The sequence below is a fragment of the Elaeis guineensis genome, chromosome 8, assembly GCF_000442705.2.
Source record: "Elaeis guineensis isolate ETL-2024a chromosome 8, EG11, whole genome shotgun sequence".
Taxonomy (NCBI): domain Eukaryota; kingdom Viridiplantae; phylum Streptophyta; class Magnoliopsida; order Arecales; family Arecaceae; genus Elaeis; species Elaeis guineensis.
This window is the reverse complement of record NC_026000.2, coordinates 20,679,023-20,690,924: the sequence shown is the minus strand read 5'-3', so window position 1 is coordinate 20,690,924 and position 11,902 is coordinate 20,679,023.

Here is an 11,902-nt window from a genome sequence, read left to right as displayed (position 1 = left end):
CAGCTCACAATGAGAGAAGGATTCTGGGTGCGATCCAATGGCTAACATTCATCCCAACCCAGATCCGATGGTCCAGACGCATTGCTGACTTTGAATAGGACTCTTCTCCATGATCCGATGGCCCAAAAGCAATCCATCAAGCGATCGAACGACTGAGCATATTTTTGATTTTGAGTAGGAAATCTTTTGCATGATCCGACGGTCAGAACTTTATTAGAACCCAGATCGAATGGTTGACATTCGATCTGACTTTGATTCGGATTAAAATATTGATTTTCAGGATAGATCTGGGTGGTTCAAGCCTGATTCGATGGTCAAGAATATTTTTAAGAGATTAAAATAATTTTTAAAAATTTTAAGACTCTTTTTTTATCAAAAAATTATAAAAAATTCATCTATAAATAGAAGATCCGGGAATAAGCTTAGAGAGTAAAAAATTCAATAGAAAAGCTTAGAAAAAATTAAAAAAATATATTAGAGCTTTAGAGATCCAAAGAGAAGAAAGAAAAAAATCGGTTCGCTCTACGAAGTATGATGAAAGATAGAGAGGTCATTAACCATCTTTCCGACGAGACTGTACTGATCAACTTCAGATCTTTGTTACAGTTTTATTTTTATTTTATTTTATTATTTTTTTAAAATTTTTTATACTTGAATTTTAATTTTAATTAATGCAAAATTTATTTTTTTATACTTTAAATTTTTATCTTTTATTTTTTCGTAAGTAGATACTAGGATCTAGTTAGTAGATCTTAGTACCAATTTATTTTATGTACTTCAAATTCTTATTATTTATTTTTATTGCAAGTAGAATCTAGGATCTAAATAGTAGATCTTAGTATCGAATTTATTTTTTGTACTTTTAATTTTTATTTTTTGACTTAAATTACTTTCTCTAAAATTTTATTTTTTTTGCTAAATCAAAGATTTCAAATCAAAATCTTACTTTCTCTGTAGATTCGATCTGACTCACTATTTTCTATGTATTTTTAATTTTTATTGAAGTTAGAATTTGATTGATAATCACGGTATCCTAACGGCAACATCGTGATCATATCAGTACACTATAATATTCAATCTCTTCTTCTTTTTTATATCCTATCATAGAAATCTCATTATTTTAGATCCGTCGTTGTATCTCAAGCTCTCTTGTGTGAAATCTCATTCTTCCAATGATACAGGATGCATAATGGTTAACCTTCGATCGAGGTCACATGTTAAATCGTACAACTCATCGATCACACCATCTTCTTTATTAAAATACTTATATTTCATCTACACCATAACATAAAAAATTATGTTGGTTCAAATAATTATTTCTATAATTATTAAAAATAACATATTACAAATACAACTTACAAGATCTCCAAATCATTTTGCAAATTCTCTCCTATGTTAATCATCAGCATCCGTATTATTCTCTCTGGATAGTATACTCTTGTGCTCACTGCAATAAGTCATGATTTTTAATTTTACATCGATCTAAAAAAATTATTTAGAACATTAAACAATATGCTAAGATGGTACTTACTCAATAAAATCTTTAATTTTTTCATAATTATTTAGAATGTAGAAGTATGCCTTGGATAGCTCATTCACGTCCATTAATTTATATCTACTTCCACCAATAGATCGAACCGTTTGTTTAAATATAGACAGTGTCAGTTCATTGTCATCCTATTTACGATCTGTATTATCATCTATACGATTGAATCTTATTTCGATATCGTCAAGATACATAAGCAGAATGTGACACACTTCGTAGCTACCTATGTTTCCGCTATAGACCCTTCAAGCTGTGCTTTATTGCACACATACTTTTTTAGGATACACAAAAATCTATAAATAAAAATAAATTTAAATTTTAGAAGTATATTTACATCTTATAACTGATATGATAAAGTGCGTATAATTTTTTTATTTTGTAATAGAATACATCCACCGATAATGTACCGGTCCGACCAAAAGAGCTTTCTTTGGAAGATGAATAGTCAGGTATACCATAACATCAAAAAATGATGGTAAAAAATTTTTTTCTAACTTACAAAGAATGAACATAATATCCTTCTCAAACTTTTCAAGTAAGTTAATCTTCAATTTTCGGCAATATAGTTCTCGAAAGAATACTCCCAACTCAATCAATGCAGTTTAAACATCACCATCTGAATAGCCATGCATGACCACAGGAAGCAAGTGTTGCATCATCACATAAGAGTCATGACTTTTCATGCCAAAGATATTACCGTCGTTGTTGCCAACACATCGCGATACGTTTGAAGCATAAGCATTAGAAAACTTTACGATTTTGAACCATCCACAGAAACTCTTTTTTTCTTCATCAAATAGCGAATAACATACAGGTGGTATAAAAAATCTATTATCTCGATGAACTAATGCAACTCTGATCAGATTTTCGTTTCCTGTAAATCAAAATGAGCTTTTGTACTATCTTTTATTTTTTCTGAGGTGTTCAATACTATACCGATGATATTATCACAAATATCTTTCTCAATGTGCATTAAATCTAGATTATGACGAAGTAATAGCTGCTTCCAATACAGTAGTTTGAAAAAAATGCTTCGCTTCATCTAATTCAACTCAGCTTCAGTATGCTTCCGCTTGCGAGTATTTGATATTTTTTCAAATTAGACGTTTCTAGTGACTTCAAGTTGTTCTAAAATTTTTGCTCCACTTAACTCCTTAGGTGGCAGACGTCGGTCGGACTTACCATCAAAGTATTGGTTGTAATGGGTCCTCCAAGAGTGATTACCAAGTAGAAACCACCAATAACCCATGAAGCATATTTTTTATCCATACTTTAAATGTAAGGAGGATGCATTCTTATTGCATATTGGACATGCCAGATATCCTTTAATACTCCACTCAGATAAGTTTTCATATGCAAAAAAATTATTTATGATCTATAAAATCGAAGCATGCAACTTAAAATTCTTTCGACTCTCAGAATCATATGTATGTACTCTATTTTCCCATAGCTTCTTTAGATCATCGATTAACAGTCGTAGATATGCATCAATTTCATTACTTGATACTTTCGGATCCAGAATCAACAGTGACATAAAAATAAATGATTCTTTCATATACTTTCAAGATGACACATTATATACAACTAGCATCATAGACCACATGCTGTAGGAAGTACTCAAATTACCAAAGAGATTAAATCCATTTATCGCTAGACTAAGCTGGATATTGCACAGATCACTTGCAAAGTGTGGATGCTGCGCATCAAAGTCTTTTCACATTACAAAGTCGGTCGGATGGCTAAGTATGTTCTCCTTCGAAATTCACTGCTCATGATGCCATCTCATTTTTTCAGCTACTTTTGTGAACATATACAACCTTTGAAGTCTTGAAATCAATGAAAAATATCTCAAAATCTTTTGAGGTATCTTCTTTCTTTTCCTGTTATTGATTTTGTACCTAGGCTCATCATATTTTGGACATTCAGTTGCTTGTTTGTTATCCTTAGAAAATAATATACAGTCATTTTTGCAGGCATGTATAGGAATATAGCCAAGTCTCAATTCTCGCATGTATATTTTTGCTTCAGAATATGATTTTGAAAGTTTCTCTCCATCGGGAAGAGTTGCTTTAATCAATGCCAAATTTTGGTCAAATGACTTCTGACTCCATCAATTCATGATTTTAATATGAAGCAATGTTATCAAAAACTCTGACTTGGAGAACTTTACACAATTTAGATAGAGTAGCTCTCGTGCATCCCTTACAAGCTTTGTAAATTATTCAGAAGTCCCTTCTACCTCAAGCCGAATATTGTGTTCATGATCATAATTGTCTTCAGATGTACTAGTACTCATGCGTACATTTGAACAAACACCCTGATATAAATTATTCAATAATTTTTTTATACCACCATATTCGACAGGTTCAGCAACATCACTATCATCTTCAGTATCGATATCAGTGCACACAACTTCATTCGGATCACTCTCCCTATGCCATATCCAGCAAGTATATTTCTTATCCATACCATAACGTAGCAGATGCTCCTCAACAAGTATTATATGATGATATACCATATTGATACATCTCTTGCATGGACACTTTATCCGACCAGCACTGTCAGCTTTATGCCATACAAACTCAATAAAATCTTGAACACCTTTTCGATATTCAGGCAAAAAAATATCTCTAATATTTATTTAATTTTTATTGATATCCATCTAATAACAAATACGAAAACTATTAACAATAAAAAAATTTTCAGTGGTATTCATCTGAACTGAATTTCAGACTGAATTTCGACCTGAATTTCAGACCAAATCCCGAACTGAATCCGGACATGGATTATTTTATACAAAATAGTATGCATTTAAGAACACAAACTGAACAATAACATAAAAAATCTCCTTTCACCAATTTAATGAAGAAAAATGCATGATCCTGTCCATTTCAAATCATTACTAATAGGTGTGGTCCTATCCCTATCAGAAAAGTAATAATCTTGTTATTATTATTAGTCAATATTTTGTTTCATTATTATGAAAATTTTGGCAACATCTTTCTATGGTTCTCCAAGTATATGACGTGAATATGGTGCCTACGTATCTTATCTACCATATGTCCGAAGAACAGTGGACAGATAACCACTGACTACCATATAATGAAATAAAATATCAACTATTAACAATAATAAGATCATTACTTTTTTCAAAAAGCCCGAATATGAGATATTCAAACTCGATCTCGATCAAGATCGACTCTTGAACGAAAATCTATGGCTCAATATAATTTAACTACCATCTCTGAACATACATTCAGAGATGGATTTCTAATTTTTCAAAAAAGAGTAATTCTGTATTAAAATTTTTTCATCAAAAATTTTAGTAGAGTTTTCTCTAAAATAAAAATATTTTTTATATTTTATTATAATAAGTAAAAGCATACAAAATAGTACATAAAATAATTAAATTGTAATAAGCAAAAGCAATATACATTCTACCAGTGAAACAATAAAAAATTTATAAATTTCAGCAGTAACACTAAAAAATTTATGCAATAAATATAAAATAAATTATAATTAATTGAGCATGCAAAATAATATTAATATAAAATAATAACATAAAACCCAATCTCACACCGAATATCCTCCGCTTTCTCTCTCTTATCTTTCAAATTCACCAAAAGCAACACCGTGGAGACGGTCCCGCAGATAGGGCTGAAAGTGAGTCAGGCCGCCAGGAGGCCCATCGAGTCGGTCCGATGTCCATCGGGTCGGGCTTCGGACTCGGTCTCAAACTATTCAAACTGGTCTCTAGCCAAAAAAATAGGACCCATTTGGCCATTGGGCAGGGCTCAGGCAAACATTTGGCCCGGCCCAAAGCTTACCCGATTGGGTTCGGATCGATTAACCCCCCTTTCTCCCAACTCCGACCCAATCCATATTTTAACTCTTATATATATAATAAATAATTATTTATTTATTTTTTAAATATTTTTTACCTAAAAATATGGTTTTCTTAAATATTTTTTCTCCTAAACGGGCTCCGGACTCGACCCCCGCTCCCGTAGCGCCACCGCCGTCACCCACCCCGCACTGCCTGGACTCAGCCCCCGCGACCCCCGCTCCCGCGGTGCTGTCGCCGTCACCCATCCCTCACGACCCACCTCCCACGGCACCGCCGCCATCTCCAACCTCTCGCGATCTGGATCCCAACTCAGATCCTAATCAGATCCCGATCTGGAACCCAACCCAGATTGGAATCTTGATCCGGATCCTGACCTCGATTCAATTCAGATCGTGATCCAAATTTTATTTTTATTAATCAAATAATAAAATATTTGATTAATATTTTATTTTTTTTAATTTTTTTCCTCCTCATTTCTCCCTTCCTTTTCTCCCTCCCCAGCCTTCCCGACCGACCTTCCTCCCTCCCCGTCGTGCAACCCCCTCCATCCCCCCAACCCCTCGACTCCCATGTCGGCCCCGACCGCCCACCCCCACCCATGCAACCCCTCCAACCTCGACCCCCTCTCCGCCCCCATGTTGCCCCTGACCGCCCACCCCCACCCCTGCAACCCCCTCCGCCCCCGAACCCCCGGACCCCGTGTCACCCCCAATCGCCCACCCCCACCCCTGCAACCCCCTCCGCCGTCCGATGGCCCGATCAATGAAAAAAAAAGGTGGAAAGAATCCTTACCTCCGACGGACGGCAACGGCGGTGGCGGAGAAACCCACAGCAATGACGATGGATGGCAACGACAGCGACGATGGAGGAGACGCAGTTGCCAGTGGGAAGAGAGGGTGGGAGAGCTCGGAGAGAGAGAGGGAGAGGGTTTCGTCAGGGGAGAGGGAGAGGGGGGAGAGCTCGGAAGGGAGGGGTGAGAGCTCAAAGCGGGGAGAGGGAGGGGGGAGAGCTCGGAGAGGGGAGAGGGAGGAGGGAGGGAGAGGATTTCGCATGAAGGGACATCGAGTTGACGTTTAATAAATGAACAACTATTAGCAATAAAAATTTTTGTCGCTAATATAATTATTAGCGATAGAAAAGTAATTTTTATTGTCAATAAGTTCCGTCAAAAATTTTTTACTAAAAAAATTTGTTCTCTAAAAAAATTATGTTTAAAAAATTTATAAAATAAATTATTAATGATGGAAATAAAAATATAGGTCATTAATAAGGCTATTCACGATGAAAATATAGTTTCCATTGCTAATAAATATCATCCAAAAAAAAATTTTTTAACAAATTTTTCTTCAAAAAAATTATTTTTAAAATAATTTTATCGATAAAATTTTTTTATGTCACTAATAATTTTTTTTTATTAAAAAAAATTATTTCATAAAAATTAATTAAAATAATATTTTAAAATATGATTGTCAATGGAAAATAAATTTACATTGCAAATAAATTTTTTTAAAAAATTTAAAAAATTTAAAGACTATTTGTGATGAAAATTTGATTAATTTCTTCTCAAATTTTTTCAATCTAAAAAAATCTTCCTAATAATAATTTTTTTAAAAATTAATTTTAGATTTTTTTCACCAAAAAAATTTTCCATCCAAAAAATTTAACAAAAAAAATGACATTAAAAAAATATTCATGATGAAAAATAAAATTAATTTTCTTTAATCTAAAAAATTTTTGTTCAAAAAAAATTTTTAGAATAATTTCATCGAAAATATTAATTTTTTATTAATCAAAAAAATTTCATATAAATAGTTAATTTATGATTTTTTTTCAAAAATAGTTTTTTTTTAAAAAAAATTATATAAAAATTATAATTACGATGAAAAGTTTAATTTACGTTGCTAATAATTGTTATAAGAACAGCTCTTCGGCTTTCGTAATGGAATAGGTACTATGGAAGATCGATAGCTTTGAGATCTTCGATCTTCAAGGAACTTATCTTCTTCTTAAAGTTCTTATTTTGAAAGTCGGAGTACGAGAATATCATGATGATTTTGAGATCGTAAGAGAAATCCATTAAGATTGAAATTTAAAGGATAGGATAGGGACAGGAAGGTAGAGGTCCAGAAGCTCGTATATTGCATGCATATGACGATCAAGCTTAAGAAATTCAAGAAGAATTATATGAGTATCAAAGATCTAGCAATTAATCAGAATCAAAGCAGACTTACGAGTAGTGCAAATTGTATTAGAAAGATGAGTGTTCGTATTGTTTGTCTTCTCATGATTGAAACTCCTATAGAGATATATTTGAGTGTCGATCGATACGAAAAATACAGTACCTTTTAAGATCATGAAAGCCATGCTAGAATGCGCTGCTGAACTATATGATTTCTGTATGAAAGGTGGTTCTTTTCATACAGCTTAAGCAGATACTCTATCAGAAAGATTCATTGATATCACTAGTAATACAGCGATGAACGGATGAATTTTACATTACAAATAAATATATAGCTCATTTTATTCAAAAGGATCTATTCATTCTATTCTGCGAATATTACTTACTTTCATATGATTTTTTCATACAAAAAGTTCGATTTAGATCATAACTCACATTTGCTTCTTTACCATATAAAAGGACAAAAGATGTATACAGCTACTACAAAAAATACATACAATTATCTTACACAAAATCATAAATCTAAATTTTATAATTTTTTTTAAATTTTTAATTTTTTAAATATTGATGATGAAAATATTTTCATCATAAATAATTAAGTATTTACAATGTAAGTTTTTTTCATCATAAACACTTAATTATTTATAATAAAATTTTTTATCATAAATAATAAGTAATTTTTTTTTAATTTTTAATTTTTTAAATATTGATGATGAAAATATTTTCATCATAAATAATTAAGTATTTACGATGTAAATTTTTTTTCATCGTAAACACTTAATTATTTACAATAAAAAATTTTCATTGTAAAATAATGAGTAATTTTTTATTTTTTAAAATTTTTAATTTTTTTAAATATTGATGATGAAAATATTTTCAATATTTATGACAAAAAAAATTTTCATCTCAAATATTCAATTATTTATGATGAAATATTTTTATCATAAATAATCTATAATTTTTGAATTTTTAAAATTTCTTATTTTTTCCAAATATTGGTGATGATAATATTTATGTTGGAAATAAACTTATTGGTGATGAAAAAAAATTTATCATAAATATTTAAATTATTTATGATGAAAATAATTTTATTGTTAATATTTAAAAATTTAAAATTAAAATAAATGATATATTATTTATGATAAAAATATTCATCGTAAATAATAAATATTTATGATGAAAAAAAATTTTCATCGTTGATACGTGACTGTTTGCGATGAAAAAAATATTTTCATCGTAAATAATGAATTATTTGTGATGAATATTTTTATCATCGTAAATACCGTTAGTGGCGACGAAAATATTTTCGTCGCAAATAATTCTATCATAAAAAGGCTCTTTTCTTGTAGTGAGAGCTCTCTCCAGGATGAATCTCACTGGACACCTCCAAGCCTCAAACACCAGACTATTTCTAGACAGCTAGATCTGACAGGCAATGTAAGCTACTTTAATATCGACAGTCTTCACCATAGTAGTGTTGATGTACTATCTCAGTAGGGTCCAGAAAAACCTAAATTGGAACCTTTGTTTGGAAGATAAGGTTATGCATACTCGCTAGGTGTTAGACCCGACAAGCTTTCGAACATAGAAAGAGCGTGTGCTCAACAATTTCATCCTCCATACCACAAACTAGGCAAATAGACTGGAGATCCATACCTCTCTCCCTCAGGACGAATATGATCGGAAGTCACCTCCAAGCAACTTTTCAAGTGAAGAGGCTCAACCTCAAGTGCACTCCAATCCTCTAGATCCATCGAATATCCAATCGCCTAGTGGGCTTCCTTCGATATAGATGGTAGAGATTGGCTGTCATTGTCCTTGGAATGCAAGAGGATCTTCAAACTCTGACATCTTGAGTACAATGGGCGAGGAACGACAAGGAAAGCACACGCTCTACCAAATGGTCACTAAACAGTTGGGCAGCTGCCCCCATATCCCAAGCTCTGCCTCTCTGAATGAGCTGGTCATAGACTCTCATCGAATCCCCAACCTTCATGTTGATAAAGGTCGGCCACCAACCTGATGACAGTTCAGAAATCCACGAATCTAACAAGATGTTCACGAACCGGTCATATCCCATAAGCCATCTCATTTGAATAATGACCTTAGGGGTTCTTGCATAAATCTCTTTTCATAAGAAGAAGCCGCTCCTAAACACATGAATCTCCTCCCGACAACCCAAGAACTATACCTAGCCCTCATTACTCTGCTCCACCAACTATTGGGGTCAAGAAGGAATCGGGCCACATGCCTAACAATTAGGGTCTCCCGCCTAGTGGCCAAGGATTGGATCCCTAGGCCACCATCTACCAGTGGGTGGCATACGATATCTCAAGCCAACAAGTGCACACAACCATCTCCAGGACTCAATCCCCATATGAATCTCTAGAGATGCTATTCGAGCTTCACCATCAGGTTTTGGATAGAATAGTGGTCGAACGGAGATAGACAGCAGAGTAGCTAGTTTATCAACTCATAAATTTGAACCTCTCATTGCTGGGGCCTTTGTTGTTATCAAGCATTTCATGCCCAGTTTATATTTTGGAGTAAGAAACAGAGATATTTTATATTGAAGATTACAGAGCAAGGTCATCCACTAAAGGACATGATTGGATACATGCAGGGATATGTTTGGTTGAAGAGAGTTGGATTTTAGAACAAGAATAGCAATAACTAATTTTTATTCTAACTATTCAGTTTGGAAGAGTTCCATTTTCATTCCAATTTCAGAGGAATAGAAATATCCCAATCCTCTAAAATTGAACCTTTGCTCTCCATTAAAATTTAAATTTCTTTCTGATTTCGATTTCGACTTCGCCCATGAAGCAAATGTATTGGAAGATATAGCCCGAACCCCATTCTAACTCTGATTTGGATTAAAATTTTGGTTGCGAACTAGATGCACCCATGCTGCCTAGGTTCAGCAGGTTTGCAGTAAAAAGGAAAAAAACTTCCTTTAAAGACATACTCTTCTTTGATTGCAAACTCTGCCATATATTGTTCTATGGATCCTTGATACTTTATAGACTTTTCTATGCGAAATGTCGAATTGTGTGATGTGCCAGCCTAACCAGCGAGTTTAGGACGTGACGGGTGAATGGGTGAGGTATACAGAACAATTAGGACTGGCAAAATATAATCCTACCAGCCAACCTGACTCATGTTTGACTTGTCAGGTTTGGACTTAGGCTAAACGAATTTAGGTTATAAATGGGTCGACCCGTTTAACCCGTTTAATAATTGGATTGGATTTGGATTTTAAATATCTGATCCATTTAACCTGTTTAATATTTAGGTTGGATTGAATCAGATAAACTATTTAACATGTTTAATTTATTTAACCTATTTCTGACTCATTTAATTCGACATGTTTCATCTGTTTAACCAATTTAAGATCTGTTTAACCTGTTTAAAATCTATTTAACCTATTTCTGATCTATTTAATCTGATCTGTTTAATCCATTTAATTTAATTTGATTTATTTAATAAATAGATTAAATGAATCGGATCAGATTATCTGTTTAATAAACAGATCAGATTTATATTTAAATTTTTGATCTGTTTAATAAATAGATCGAATTTAGATTGATAATTTTTTGATTCGATCTATATTAATCCGATCTATTAATAATTTGATCCAACCCATTTGCCGTCTCTACTGGACTACTGGTCCAACAAAAGCCACGCGTTAACGGAGATTTTTTTTTTTTTTTTCCCTAGGGATGCATGTCCATATCATTCTTGCTATCGGTTTTCCTGCGAAAGCCGGTAAATGCTACGTAAACCGCGTCCTTTCGGAAGAGAATACCGTGTGGACGCGACGAAACAGGATTGGTCCCGTGCAAAGCTATATTCCGCATGTGGAACACGAGAACAGTAACAGAAGGTCATCATTCCGTGGGGCGTGGATGGACGTATCTCTAACGGGCTGTGGAGGATCAGCGGCTGTGATTCGTGGGACTCAGATACGCCGTGCCACGACCAACTTTTAAAATAATAATGCGTCATCCCGATGACAATAGAACAAGAACAAACTATCAAAAAAATAAAAAAAAAACTAGGGCTGCATTAGGCAGCGTGTGAGACCCGCCTATGTATTTCCTGTTTCCAGTGTGACTGCGGAAGCGCTAGACCTAAGTGGGTGGTGCTTTCAGAAATGATGCGTGTGAATTACCACCATTATATTTAAATATTTTTTTAAAATAAAAGATTAAAAAAAAAATTACGCGCGCATTTGCGTGCGATTTTAGACGTCAGGGGCTGTTAGAAGGAAACCAATTCTTTTTGCTGCGCAAATATTTTTTTGCATTTCCTTGACATAATTCCGTTA